Source organism: Orcinus orca, chromosome 6, assembly GCF_937001465.1.
Source record: "Orcinus orca chromosome 6, mOrcOrc1.1, whole genome shotgun sequence".
Taxonomy (NCBI): domain Eukaryota; kingdom Metazoa; phylum Chordata; class Mammalia; order Artiodactyla; family Delphinidae; genus Orcinus; species Orcinus orca.
In genome coordinates this window covers 74,335,943-74,352,179 of record NC_064564.1, presented here as the reverse complement: position 1 = coordinate 74,352,179, position 16,237 = coordinate 74,335,943, and the positions used below count along the sequence as shown (strand labels likewise).

Below are 16,237 nucleotides of genomic sequence, written 5' to 3'. Positions count from 1 at the left end.
TGCTGTGAATTTCAGGAAACCAGGGACATGCACGCAGCCCTCTGGGCAGCCAAGCACAGTGGCAGGAAGATGGACGAAATAAAAAATCCAGGAAACTCAGGTTGCCTTTGTCAGGAGGGTTTGGTAGCTTCTTGGGAGTCTTCATCAACCAGACAGATTTGTATTTCCACAACTAGAGCAGTTAATTCTGAGTATGATATTCACAGCTTTGATTTGAGACAATATTCTTACTGGCGTCAAGGCACTTTTGTTTGACCCGTGTAAACACCAATTTTTCTACCTCTACAGTGTGTGAAGTCTAGTTTTTCTACCTGTTATTAGGGAAATGCCGGGTGGTTTGGTGACATCATCCTTTCAAGGTGTCTGTAAGTTATTACATAATAAACTTTTCTTTAAAGCTTTGGAGTCTTTGGCTCCGTAATTATTCTAGGTTTCAACTCAGCTTTTAATGAGACTGTCCAAGAAGGATCGCTGGTAGCTGGTACTTTCTCACGTGGTAAAGAAAGCAAGCCCCCAAAGAGAGTGTTAAACCTCAGATATTTCCTCAGAGGTAACCTTCAGGCCCTGAACTACTGTGTCATATTCACAAAACATTGTGGATTTCTCAATATCAAAACTCTTGAAATCATATGGCCAAAAAAATCTGACTCCAAACCATAGGGACTTTCTGACCCAGGGGCAGAATTTTCCTAACCAGCATTTAGTCATTTCATACTTAGCTACCGAAAAAAAAATTTTTTTTATTACTAATGTTTTTCTTTAAGTATTACCTTCTTAATACAACTAACTCCACATTGGATTAATGTATAGACATTACATAGCCATATCAAGTTCCTCGTGCATGTACCCATGTTATAGACAATTGATAATAATTGCTTGGCAATGTGTTATTTAAAAGCCTTGTTAGGAGATGATAATGAGAATTGCCTTGCATTCCCATTGGTTAAGAGGAAAATCCGTTCCAAAATATTAATTGTGATAGCTAATGTTTATTGTGTGCTTCCAAGGAATAAGCATTTGAAAGTACTTTACATATTATTTCAGTTATTTCTTATATCCAACTTCTAAAAGAACTGCTATTTTTTCCCTGTTTATCCCTGATAAATTTTGAGGCACCAAGAAATTAGAAAAATTGCTCAGGCTAACAGAATGCAAATGGTGTAAAAAAAGTTTTCAACTCAAATAATATAACTCTAGTACTGTGCCCATAGCCTCTGATTATACCACCTTCTACTGGAGAATTCTTCAGCAGATGTATACGATGGAATATTAGTCAGCCATAAAAAGAAACGAAATTGAGTTATTTGTAGTGAGGTGGATGGACCTAGAGACTGCCCTACAGAGTGAAGTAAGTCAGAAAGAGAAAAACAAATACCGTATGCTAACACATATATATGGAATCTAAAAAAAAAAATGGTTCTGAAGAACCTAGGGGCAGGACAGGAATAAAGACACAGACATAGAGAATGGACTTGAGGACATGGGGAGGGGGAAGGGTAAGCTGGGATGAAGTGAGAGAGTGGCATAGACATATATATACACTACCAAATGTAAAATAGATAGTTAGTGGGAAGCAGCCACATAGCACAGGGAGATCAGCTCAGTGCTTTGTGTCCAATTAGAGGGGTGGAATAGGGAGGGTGGGAGGGAGATGCAAGAGGAAGGAGATATGGGGATGTATGTAAATGTATAGCTGATTCACTTTGTTATACAGCAGAAACTAACACACCATTGTAAAGCAATTATACTCCAATAAAGATGTTAAAAAAAAAAAAGAAATCCTGGTATTTCTGGAACAGATATATTGTGTTGTAGCAAAAACATCTAACACCTATCATTTTTTGAGGATTATTTGGAGTTTTACACAAATTGTCTCATTTAATCCTTAATAAGAGCTTTTTGAATTTGGTATAATTACACCCATTTAACTATGGTTCAGTGGTATTTTTTTCAAGGATAGTACAAAGAACTCCCATATAGTCTTCAAACAATCTCCTGAAATAGTAACACTTTATTACATTATCTATCATTCTCTTTTTCTCTTCAATAACTACAGTTGGAATAAAACCAGGAAATTAACGTTAATACACTAATATTATCATATTCAAATTGCCTGATAATGTTCTTTATAGCAGAAGAAAATATATTGTCTATAGTTGCCATGTTGTTTTAAGCTCCTTCAACATAGTCATTCCACAGTTTTCCACGACTTTAACACTTTAGAACAGTGCGGTCTAGTCTTTGCTAGAATGTTGTTAAATGTAAGTTTGTCTGATGTTTCCTTAGGACTATGTTCAAATTATGCATTTTTGCCTGAAAGGTCCAATGGTCATTTGTAGCACAATTAAAGTTACACAGCTAATTAAATTTGAGGCCAGGATTTGAATTTGAGTGAGAATCCAAAAGCTACATTCTCAACCTCCATTTGTAACATCATGAATAATTACAGAATTTCTCATACAATCTCTTTAACAAAGGATAATGACCTCTATAAATATCACAAAGATTTACTCTTGCATCTGCCATATTATAAAATGTGAAGGCAGGAAAATCAAATGGTATGATGGTATAGAACCTATTACAGGAAGTACATGTTTATTATCTATTACTTGGGGAATGCTATTCAAAAATTTGGATTAATATAAAACTTTACTGTATTCTGTATGTCTTGGATTATCAATTTTATGGTTCCTTACTTTACTTGCTTATTTGGCTTCTGTCTTCTTTTCTTATCCTAAAAAATTGTTACATGATAGAAAATGTCAGTGTAATTCTATAGTACTTCAATATACACTAGTCATTTTCTAAAAAACATAATATAAACATTATAAATAAACTGCACCACATTCCAGAAATTCAACTCCTAAAAGCTTTGTACACAGGTAATGATTTCTATATAATATCTTGCTCTTTTAATTATTTCAATATCCAACACGTTAGAAAAGTCGATAAAAAAATAGTAGCATGAGTCAATATTAATAAATAAACTTGGGCTTCCCTGGTGGCGCAGTGGTTGAGAGTCTGCCTGCCGATGCAGGGGACACGGGTTCGTGCCCCGGTCCGGGAGGATCCCACATGCCGCGGAGCGGCTGGGCCCGTGAGCCATGGCCGCTGAGCCTGCGCGTCCGGAGCCTGTGTTCCGCAACGGGAGAGGCCACAGCGGTGAGAGGTCCGCGTACGGCAAAAAGAAAAAAAATAAAAAAAATTAAAAAAAAAAAAAAATAAATAAATAAACTTCCCTATTTCCAAAACGCTATACATCTTGGGCTAATTTTTCTAATGTCATTACTATGTTGTAAATTTAAGCAATACTCAATACTCAATTATCACTAACATTTTGGTCATGAGTATCTTTAAAAGCAAACAAGTTCTACAAATAAAAATTTAAATTTCCTGGCTACCCTTTATTTTAAAATGTCAGTTTACATACTCTTTCAAAATCACGATTAACTTGATTTCTATTAGTAAAAGTAAAAAGTCCCTGAAAACAAACATAGCTTCTCAATATAAACTGGTAGTACATCTAAGAACACAAATAATTAAATGGTGTACTTCTATTAACTTAACAGTACTGTGTCTCAGATATCACCATACACTTTCAGAACCAAAGTCCTAGAAAATCCATGGCCCATTGAGAAGAAATAATGACTGATACACAAGGACAAGTGACTATTTTATTTAATCCAGTGTTTTCAAGGATGTGGGTTTAGCTTATTAGTAGGTCATGACCAGTGTTTTAAAAAAACAAAATAAAACAATGGAGAATTTCTCAATATGTCATATGGTAAATGTAAATATTAATATGTGAAACTTTTGTTTTAGTATATGTGCATCTTTTGTATAGTGTGTGGAAAGGAAAAATAGTTTATTTACTGTGACACAACCAAAGAAAGCTTGGAAGCCACTGGTTTAATCAGAATTCAAATCAACTCATTTTTCGCTGTTATTCCTATAGGTAACAAATGTGACGTATTTCATTCTTCATTAACTTTCTTTTGTCTTGCCTGTACTTGACATTTCTAGGGCCTTTTTCACAGCCCTTACCTACCCTCCCCCAGCAATTCACACAGATAAACACTTCACCTAGAAATGTTCCTCACCTTCCACTCCAGCTTTCTCATAAAAATTAAAGCAGTTTCAGCCAGCACACCAGGTAGATACATATTGTAGATGTTAAGAGTTCTCTTCTTCTCATTGGCAATAATCTTTAGTCTCTTAACTGATGAAATTTGCCTCAACAAAATGTCAATTTGTCTAATTTGCTCACCCTTACATACTGAGTTCCTACTCCATGATATGGGCTCTGTAAGTATTTATTAAATAAATAACTGAATGAGTTATTTATTAAATAAATAACAGAATGAGTTATTTCTTAAATAAATAACAGAATGAGTTATTCATTTACCTCACACAGACCTATGTGTGAGAGTGATCCTATCTACCAGTACACAGTGGCCTTTCTAAAACACCCCTCCCTACCAGACTGTTTAATCTGATTCTCACAGGACTCTTAAAGCATCCTCCCCTAGATTACACAATTAAAGGGGTAAGGGAGATAGAGGACTCTTCTTTTTTTTTTTTTGTCTTTATCCTTTTTTTTTTTAAACATCTTTATTGAAGTATAATTGCTTTACAGTGGTGTGTTAGTTTCTGCTTTATAACAAAGTGAATCAGCTATACATATATATACATCCCCATATCTCCTCCCTCTTGCGTCTCCCTCCCACCCTCCCTATTCCACCCCTCTAGGTGGATGAAAAGCACAGAGCTGGTCTCCCTGTGCTATGCGGCTGCTTCCCACTAGCTGTTTTACATTTGGTAGTGTATATATGTCCATACCACTCTCTCACTTCGCCCCAGTTTACCCTTCCCCCACCCCGCGTCCTCAAGTCCATTCTCTACATCTGTGGAGGACTCTCTTCTTGATTGAGATTATAATAGGGCTGGCTGCAGATTAAATCCAGCCAGCTTGGAAGTCTGGGATTAGCAGATGCAAACTATTATATATAGAATGGATAAACGACAAGGTTCTACTGTATAGCACAGGGAACTATGTTCAATATCCTGTGATAAACCATAATGGAAAAGAATATGAAAAAGAATATGTGTAACTGAATCACTTTGCTGTACAGCAGAAATTAACATAACATTGTAAATCAACTATACTTCAATAAAATAAATTAAAAAATAAATCCAGTCAGCAAAAATGATTTGGCCCACACATTTTAATCAATGTCCTATATTTAGATGGTAGAAATTCTCACATAAAAACTCAGCCTGTCTTGAAAGACCATAAGATCTGACGATGCCAGGTCTACAGTCGGCTGGAGCTGGGGTAGCTGATTCATTTTGATGAGTCATGTGTATACATCTTTTCTTCAGGTTTCCCTCCCTTAACAAGACTATGAGTTCCCCAGAATCCTCCTATCATGTTTTGTTTAGTCAGGGCTCAATATGTAGCATGAAGGCATAAATTAGGAGTGGGTCACAGTGCTTAAGATCAGTTTTGAAGACGGCTTATATAACTATAAGGTTCAGTTCTCTCCTCTCCTCCTCACAGCATCTAGAGTTCGTCCCACAGAAATCAAATCTTAGCTCATGGTTCAGCTCTCCTTTCTGCCATAAAGCTGAATCTGCAAGCCTGGCCTGCTTCTTGGATTCTAACCAGAAATCACTAACTGTCCCTCTCAGACTGTGTCACAAGCTTACTCTGTTATCCAGCCAAAACATACTTTCCAACCGATGGCCCTGATTTGTTTTAACGCTACCATCATCCTACCATGCACATAACCTTGAAGCCTCAGCAATTTTAACTTCCTTTTTCCTCCCTCGCCAGTCACATTCAGCGAGTTATCAAATCTAGTTTACTCATTCTTCAAAATATTGAATGTCTCTTTTTTTTCTCTTCTCCTTCCTCTGTTCAAGGTCAAGTTTCATCATCTTGATAAACACTTAATTGCTCTCCTTACCTCAAGCCTTTTGCCTTTCCATGTAGATTTATTTATAATAGCAATGAATATTTAGCCAGTGTCCACTGCTGTCTGAGGAGTTAGGGATACAGCAGTAAACAAAAGTGAGAGTTGTGGCTTTCATGGATTTGTAATCAGTGAGGGATACAGCAAACAAACAAACACGTATATAATCATATAATGTCAAATAGTAATACATTACATGAAAAAATAGCTCATATGAGGATAGGGAATAATGGATTAGAGAGGTACAACTTTAAAAAAAATAATTGTAATTCTTTTAATGTTTAAATTCATATGCAACTAAAGGACACTTATTGCATATAGTTTCCCATATTAAACTTCCTGAAACATGTCACATCATGCCACTTCTCTACGCAAACACATTTAACAGTTATTTATCTATAAAACAAGTGGGATATAGTCCAAAGTGGTTAGCTCAGGATTACTTAATCTGGTCCCAAATATTCTTTCTTGCCTTTAGTGGATAAACACAAAACTTGGTTAACTTCCTGGCTTTATGCTTTGCTACTTGATTGGCTTATTACCATCCTAAGCCTCTCTGAAGCACCCCTACCCTTCAGGTCCCAGTGCAAAAAAGCCCCTCTCCCTTCTCCCTGCTCTAGGTCACCCAGTATGACAGCAATCCACCACCTCATAATGAGCTGTCTCCTTGTGTTTATATTATATATTCCTAGGTGGATGGCGTACTTTTGAAAGATGACTGTATTATATTACTTTACACTCTTCTTAGTACTTTACAAAGTGGTTGGCAAACAAACACATGTTTGTTAAGTAAGTGTCGACCAACCAACTACATGAGTTGACCACAGTCAGCATCTGTGGCTCCAAGTGGGCACAGCCTCACATCATCTGCCCTTGGTGACATGAAGCCTATACCTGAGACAGAACCATCACTTGAAGTTTCCATTTGAATATGCCTTTTATTTTCCCCTTAAAAGCAGTATATCACTGTAATCCAAACAGATCTTACATCATTTTGTGTCTAGAATGAAAGGCCTTGCTTTATCAGGGTGTTAGCTCTCTACACTGGCCACAAGGGGGAGCAGCAGTTCTTTTCCAGGGACCAGAATGACTCCACACTTTTCATTCTTCTATAGTTAAGCCACCCCAATGTTCTGCTTTTGCCCATACTTGGTCCCATACATGTTTCTCTTTTTGCTTTTTCTCCTGAAGGTATTTCTCACAACCGAAAGGAAACTTCTTCTTCACCTTAAGAAATTTTATTTTAGTTTTCTTGATTCCATTTCTCTAGCTATTAAGGGTTTAATTTCCATTCGGATTCTTAATTCCTTACTTTCATAGAACTTCTCAGCACTTCTGGAAAATAGTACTGTTGGAAACAACAATTCAAGGGCAAATGAAAAATTATCTTTCAATCAATATCTGACATGGACGACAGGTAGCATGTATTTTTGTCCCTCAGCTTACCTAAAGTATCGAGTGCAGATAGGTGTTTAATATTGACAAATAGGAAAAGCTCTTAAAGCGTCTTAAAACTGGATATTCCAATACTCGACACATATACAATTCTAGAGTTAGCAGGAATATTAGAAATAAACTGGACCCAAACCTCATTACAAATAAGGACTTTAAATCATAGAAAAATCAAATGATGAGCTGAACTAGTTCAAGAGCTCATTCCATGAAGCTCCGTTGTCTCTCTTTTGATCATAATGTAAAACCTGGTCTATAGTTTAAACATAGAGATGAAATAGTTCTTTTACTAATCTGACAATATCATGCTAAGGATCATTATAAAAATGTTGCTTTGGGTTCTGAATACACAAAACACCTTACATCCACACATAGTGTGTTACCTTGCAGTTAAAGTTACTCAAGTAGATCTGTTGGTACTGGTTTGAGGTTCCAATTGAGTGAGGAAACCAAGATAAATAATATTAATAACAATAGAAATAATAACAATAATAATATTATGTAGTGTGATTTTTATAAAGAAAACTATATACGTAAATGCATGGATAAAGTTCTGTAAGTGTATACAGTCAAAATTGTTAACCCTGATACTTACTCTAGGGAGAGAGAAGGGAGCAGGTAAATGCCTTTCAGGGAGGCATTTTACACTGCATTTATTTCCATAATATTAGAGTTTTTGCAACAAGCATGTATAACTTCTGAGTTTATGAGCATTTAAAAGGCAAAAATTAAATATATAAAAGGAAACACTGCATTAACATTATTATGAGAAGAAAATTTTACTTTTATGAAAGGCCATTGAATTTGATTAAAAAACAAAGACATCCTTTATTTTCCCACTGAAAACATAGTCAGTGATTAACCAGCATAATAATAAGAGCTCAAAATTCAGTCCTAATGGTGGCTCCATACTGAGTTACGACTAACAAAGAATGGACTTGTTTTGCAGGACTGATTAAAAAATTCTTAGGAGCTACTTCCTAGTACATCAACTACATTAAATCTCCTATTCACCACAGTGAATGTCTTGAAGCGGTAAAGACATCTAGGCTTTATTAGTGCTCAAAGTTCAGGGTCAGAATTTTTTCACCCTCCACTAATACTTGGCCAGTGAGAATGGCCAAGCCCTGGAAAGCTACTTCCAGGCAGCCCTCTATAGACGTCTTACTAGTGTCTCCTTATGTCCACTAATCCCCAGTCCGCTTTGTTTACTAAAATACAATTATGTTAATGAGTTTCTTTTATTTAAATACAGCTCCATAGTTTCTCCTTTCCTCAAATTAGGACGTAACAACATAAATTTTGAACCTCTTATATGTCTCTTGTCCTCTATATGATTTCGGAATCTTTTCTTAAAAGGAAACGTGTATCCATGCCCCTCCCCGACTCCTCACATTGCCATAATGGAAATGGTTCTCAGTCTCAACTCTCTGACTTAGAGGAGTATTAGAACAAATACTTCTAGCTCCTCTCTCTATCTGGCCATTTCTCTTTTGGATGAAGAAGTAGCTTATCAGAGTGGTGACTTCAGTTAGAATGTGGCCTTCATCTGTGCCATCTTTCTCTACTGGCTGAGATAATTGGTGTTGAAGGCCTTGTCCATGAGTGACCCCACCTCTTGTCTATTGTTGTTTTCCTTTTGGAGTGTTCTGTTCTCAAGTGGCACATACTTTCCTCCTCCAGCTCTTTTGTGTCCATTTGGTCCCTTCCTGTAGGGCATGTCTGCCATTCTCTAGATTGAGGAGATCAAATCCCAGTGAGAGGAAGCCCTACAATGCACTCAAGTTCAATATTTTTAGAATCTGATTCTGGACTTTGATCCCCACTTATCTCCTTGGGTTAGTTCCAAATTGTTTATAAACATAGGGGAAGATTTGTATGCAACTCGTACTCTTCCCTGAGCTCCAGAACTGTATATCCACCTGTCTAATGTGTATCTTCTCTTGGGCATCTCAGAGTGACCTCAAAATTGAACACCCAAACTTAACTCATAATCTTCTCGCTTGTGTAAAAATAAATTAACAAAATGCTGGTTCTCTTTGGAGCATCCCTTAGCTCAGCAAATGCCATTATCTTCTCTCTAGCTATACAAGCCAGAAGCCAGAAGTCTTCCCTGATTTCTCTTCTCCATTTCACATATTTCACATATCCAATTCATCACATTTCCCTCCATCTCCACCACCTCCTCCCTATTCTTAAACAACCTCATCTCTCACCTGAACTACCACCATTGCCTCATAATTTGTCTACCCACATGTCCTCTGGGCTCTGTTCATTGAACTCACCATGTCATAGCCTGAGACATTTTTTCCACACCATTGATAGCATTCTATTTCTCTTTCAATAAAGACAAAACTCCTGGCAAAACCTGTAACAGGGGTCAGCAAACTTTTTCCTCTAAGGGACTATATAATAAATATTTTAGGATTTCCTGCCCATACAGTCTCTGTCGCAACTTTTCAACACTGTTATTATAATGAAAAACAGCCACAAACAATAAACAAATAGGGGGCTGTGGTCCAATAAAACTTCACATATAATCAAGCAACAGGCTGGGTTTGACACACAGGCTCTAATTTGCCAGTCCTTGTCCTAAAATGTTCTGCATATTGCACCCCTAATTACCTCTCTATTCTCTCATACAGAATATCCTACTGTTATTGCCATTCCAGTGCTTATTTTTTTTTTTTTTTTTTTTGCGGTACGCGGGCCTCTCACTGCTGTGGCCTCTCCCGTTGCGGAGCACAGGCTCCGGACGCGCAGGCTCAGTGGCCATGGCTCATGGGCCCAGCCGCTCAGCGGCATGTGGGATCTTCCCGGACCGCGGCACGAACCCGTGTCCCCTGCGTCGGCAGGCGGACTCTCAACCACTGCGCCACCAGGGAAGCCCTCCAGTGCTTATTTCATGCTTTTATACTTAACATATTCTTTCCCACCACAAGGCTTTCACCGATGTCCTTCTCTCTGCCTGGGTTGTTCTTCCATCATCTCTTCACCTGGTTAGCTCTTATTCCTTCTTCAGATCTTGGCCCAAAGAAGCCACCTGTGGCCTCCCCGTCTTTGTAGAGTCTCTCAGAGCCTCCTAGATCCTTCCTCCAGAGCACTTGTCAAGGGCAATTCTTATTTCTGCAATTATCCGAGTAATGCTTGTTATCTCAACGTCAGATAACTTCCACTCCCTACCACCAACTGTGAGATCCAGAAAGGCAGGGATAGTATTTTCCTCTTGTTTATCATTGCATCCCCAGGCCCCGGTGCCCAGCACATAGTTAGTGCTCAGTAAATTCTTGCTGGTGGACTAAATAAGTGAATGGAGGCATGGATGAATTATTTCCACTCTCACCACCACTAGCTTCCAATATCCCATGGTGACCTGTGTCTATTTTCTCAAGTCCTCTCTTCATAAATTGTCTCTAGCAATGTCTCTCTCTCTCCCTCTTTCCGTATCAATCTCCCTTTTTTCTGCACACTTGGAAGAATTTCTATTGCTGTTAATTTATCTCTCTGTCCTTTACATATATCTGTCTTTTCTGGTGAGTGTTCTTCTAGCTTTCCTTTGATCCCCAAATGCTCATGCCACAGATTTGTCAAATTTCTCCAGCCAAAAACCTCCCAGAACACATTTGTAGTATAACACGGTTGCTTTTATTCACTTGTTATAATGAGGAAGAACACGCCCTTTGAGAAACCTTGGAGGCATCTCAGTGAAAGGGTGTAAGAAGCGACTTAGAAGATTTGGACATACGTTTGGTGATCTTAGGAAGAGTTCAAGGAAGTAGGCCTTTTGCTCTGGATTGATTGCTGCTATCAAAAATTAAAGATAATTCTTTGGGCATCTTAAAAATTATTTTCTAGGCAGTAGAGAGGAATGGTATACAGCTAAAACTGTAATTGGTCAAAAGGCAATAGTTACTTATAGTAGCCAGATAAGGGTAACATCTAGTCTTTTTTATCACTTGGGTAATGTCCTTGTTTTTGTCTAACACATAATTACAGGAGGTTCTTGTTTTTGCCTTGATCCAACAAAATCACAGTGTGGCCTTGTCTGGTTTTGGCATTCTCTGAAATTATTTCCATTCAATAAGAGAATACCATGGCTTAGCTGTGAGTGGCAGGCCAGCTCCTAGCAGCACAAGGCCTTCTTGTAGTGCCAGGGAGTCCCTGGCTTTCAGAAGCTGCTGATCTTTCTCTCGGAGTGAGTCCTCTGATGGAGGAGTGGGTATACATGAAGGGTGTCCACACATACGAAGGTTCTCTATGCCTCATTCTGTGCCTGGTAGTCTGTGCAGGCAGGCTGACCTTGGCTAGCATGGATTAGAATTTCAAGACTGAATACTTCTGTTTATCATTTTTCATTGTGTCCTAGTTGAAGAGTCACATTAAGTTATGAAGTTAGACAAATAAAATTCCTCACTTAATGAAAAATGCATGGAATCCTTTGGCCTGTACTCACTATTATAATCACAGATAAGAATTTGAAAGTACAACAGCTCTCAATTATCTCTCTCCAGTACACAATTTTTAAAAAATCTCTTGAGTAATTTTGCAAAGATTGTCCATATGATATTGACTGAGAAGACAAACAACTGAATTCTGGAAAAGAGCCAGCCCACTAGCATTAATTATTAACTGCAGCCATTGGCCCTGGGTATGACATGTGAAAAGGATTTATGAAAAGAAGCCAAGTGTAAGGTGCAGCCTGAGGACTGTGATAAGGAAGGATCTGCATCCTGTATACAGAGTTTGAGGTTTCATATTAATATTAGATGGTTCTTGAAACAAGAGTTGCATAAGATTGCATTGGCTGATAGGAGTAGAAAACCTGATTCACCCAAATCCCTCTGAGATCAGTGAAGCACAAATTATGAAAGTTTCTGGAAGTCTCTGTTCAGTACATATTTCTGGGAGAAGAGTTTTGATCGTATCTGAGGTTATGCAAAGGCAGTTATCAAGGCTGAACAGAAGCAAAACACCAAGTCACTGGTTGGACATACAACTTCTTGGTTGGGGGAGGTGGTGTTGAATTTGAAATAACTTTGTAAATTTCAAGAACCACACACATATGATAAATTCATATTAGTATCATATTAATTATCATTCAATTATATTAAACAATCTACAGATGTGTAAATATTGGCCTGTGTCTGATTACCTGTAAAAGAGAACATTGAAAATGTGGGTCCTAATAGACTGCTTATGGTCTATCAGCTAATTTCCTGATAGACCATAAGTAGTCATGTTCTTCAGGGGGGTTAGGCTAGAATAGAATAGAATAATAATATAACATAATGCAATACAACACAGTACAATACAGTACAAATCTGCAACACTCTTTTTTTCTTTTAAGCTATTGAACTCAAAGTCTTCACTTTTCAAGTCTTGTATAAATTTTCAAAATGGAAATTCAGTATTACGGTATCAGATTAATTTACACTTTAGTATACAAATTGCTTTGTAAGAGACATTTGATGTTTAAGGAAACTTTTTAAGAATAAGCTTTTGTCAACACTATTTCTTTGAGGTAGAAAGTTGTATTTTGCCAAGAAAAACCAGAACTCAAATGTTGGCTTTATTCATATGACCTATAAAGCTGCCAAGCTGTGTTCTTCTGTCTTTAGAATTACACTTCTTTCAAGAAAATTTAAGTTAATGACTAAGTTGTAACATCCTTTTCTGTCTACTAAAACCTTAATTAGCAAAGCGATTCTCCATAATTAAACACTACAGTATGTTCTATCTTTAGAAGAACTGATAAACCTAAAAAATCATGCTCTAATATTTTTTAACCATTTCATATTTCAAGTCAGGTATTTCATTGGCTTGTTAGATTTGAGTGCATAATTTATCTTTATTCTAATACACTTGTGTTTTGTTTTGTGTTTTTAGTTTGGAAACCTTTACATCATTTAAGAAACCAAAGCATTATTGAGCTCAACAACGAATGACGTTTACACTGAATATTTTGTGGCAGGCACACCTGAGAACATAGGATTCCTGATTTCCAGGCATGGGCAATTTCTACTGCTTTTCTGGCATTCCCCTCTCACTCACTGGCAACCCTGGTTGCTCTGGCCTCCCTCTCCTTGTTAACGTGAATTAGATAATGTGACATCCCAATCATGAATTTAGAAGCATTAATATTTTTAAAGTATAGTTGCCAAAATAAACTCCCCAAACCAGGAATGACTATTTATCAAAAATGATGATGATTCTTCCTCAGATATATAATTTTTTAAACCATATATATTTCTTTTATTTCTTACAGGGTATTAATTCCATATTTCAGAAGAAAAGAAAATAAGCGTTGATTAACTGCAAATTTCAAGTGCAAAACTTGCAATTTTGCCCATATTCTTGACTACAACTGTACCATGAAATGAAAATAATAATTTCCAAAGAAAAAGAAACAAGTGTTTAAAAGTAATAACCACAATGACAAATTTTGTAGAACCACATATACACATGCAGCACTAAGAGATATCTTTAGATTCCTTTTTTAGATGATTCCATCTATAATGGGACAAAAATACATAATAGCTACCAGAATACATGCTTCATTGTTTAAGACTTATTAAATCATTACAAGCAGATCTATGAATAAGGCATTGGAATCACATGAGGACATGAATCACTACGTCTTTAAATTTAAAATAAGATTAGGTTCTTATCCAAAGAATTAAATATATATATATAGTATTTCATATACAGGAGATATATATATTATATATGTATATATATTTGCATAGAAATATACTATATATGTGTGTGCATATATACACACACATATATATACATATCCTACATGGAAATATATAGTTATCATAGAATATAAAACAGAGAGAATATCAAAAATTGTTACTAGAGACTAAGGAAGGACATTTTATCATGACAGAAAGGGTTAGAAAAAGTTAAGAACTGGAAGGAAATCAACCAATAATTTTTGAATGCTAAGAATGCAGAAAGGTTTTTTCTTCTTATTTCTTGTGTTTCCCTATTTTTTAGAATCAGCTGGGTATTACTTTTAAATCATTAAAAATTCTTCCAGAAAAAGAAGCAAATAATTATTTGAGAGGATTAGCAATTTAAAATAGTAAATGTAACTCCTATATGATCTGAAAATTGCAACCCTTGTAATTTCAAGGTTAGTAGTCAGTTTCGCATTAAAATGGCATTAGTCAGTTCAGCATCTTAGTAACATAAATAATAATTTCGTAGAGACAGTAGTGAAACATTTCTATCAAATTAAAAAAATATATCAAATCATGTCTCAAATGACACAGGAACAAATCACTGGAGTACTGTATCATTTCCATAATTTGATGTAACAGTAACAAATAGTAACATGTTAATAAAATTCACCTAATCTATGTAAACAATGCACACACCCATATTTATAATAAATAGACAAAATAACATAACTTATTGACATAAACAATTACAATTATCTTAACAAGAATAATTAAAATTTGAGGGAGCTACCTTCTGAAAGACTAAAACCCCAAAGTATTTTCCACTTTAAAATTTTGGGTAGGTTAACAGAGCTTCACTACTGGGTCTAAATCTATTTCCCAGTTAAGTTGACTCTAGCAATGGGCTTCTGTCCTCTGAATAAGGGTATGGGCTCCTAGTGTCTGCATATTGAGGTGATCCTCTCATTTCACTGGAAGTACCTACATGGGATGGAACAGAATACATTTTATCTCCTTGACTATATCTGATTTGGGAACCAGTGAGTTGGGGTACCAGGATCTGCATTGCAAAAGAAAGGCAAAACGGCTTGAAGACAATTTTACCCTCATTGGGGACTCTTTTGGGCTCCCTGAAAACTCCTCCTGAAATAGCTGACGCTGACTCAGTGGCTTTGGGGACACACTTACTGTAGCCAACATTTTTTATGGCACTTGATTATGAGATCCTAGATTAGCTACATTGCTTGTTGACACATGAACGTTTTCACTTTGACTTACCTAAATTCAAATTATAAACTTTCAGAAAGAGCACAGATGGCTTTAAGATTTAGCATTTTATATTTATAAGGAAAAAATATACTCTATTCTAATTTATTCTCCTACCACAAGAAAATCTATGTTTTGTGCTAAGCAATTCCACTTATATCTACATGAAATGTCCCTGTCATTTCTTTCAGTCTCCACCCCAGCTGTTCTCATCACTACCCACACTCAAAAAATCTCTCTTATATACATTTTTAGTCATATTTTCTGCTCTAGAAAGGAATGTGCAGTAATTCAAATAACGCCTCAGCCTAGCATCGTAGCGTAATTGGCAAAAGAGAGTGGGGAGGGGGGTAACTAAGAAAGAGAGAGAAAGAAGAAGTAGGAGGAGGAAGAGGGAGGGGGAGGAGAAGAAGAAGGAAAGAAAGAAAGAAAGGAGGAAAGAAGGAAAGAAACAGAGAGGGAGGGAGGAAAGGAGGGAAGGAAAAAGAAAGGGAATTTGCATCTGAATTGCCATTCGAGAAATTGCTTTTCTGATTGTGACAAACTATTTTCAAAGGGACTTATATACACAGTAATTATCATTAAGATTCAAACAATGTAATAAGAACAGAGTGAACATTTCTCCAAAATTTAGCTAACAACAAATGTTTGTAAAGAATCTAAAACAAAGATATTTATCACAGCATAATGTATTAATACAAATTATTTAACACATCCAAAAATGAGGGAATGATTTATGATATATTAGTATATCTATGCAGTACAGAGATATACTAAGACCTTATGTGGACAATAACATTGTGATTGTGGATTATTTAATGACAAATAAAGATGCTAACTGTATATTAGATTATT

At 36.4% G+C, this 16,237-nt stretch overlaps 1 protein-coding gene across 1 annotated transcript in view; it reads right to left on the bottom strand.

Annotated features, from left to right (window-relative positions):
• The window catches only part of LOC117203868 (cytochrome P450 1A5-like), a 169,474-nt gene that overhangs the window by 14,865 nt on the left and 138,372 nt on the right, over positions 1 to 16,237 (bottom strand). The window lies entirely within an intron of this gene.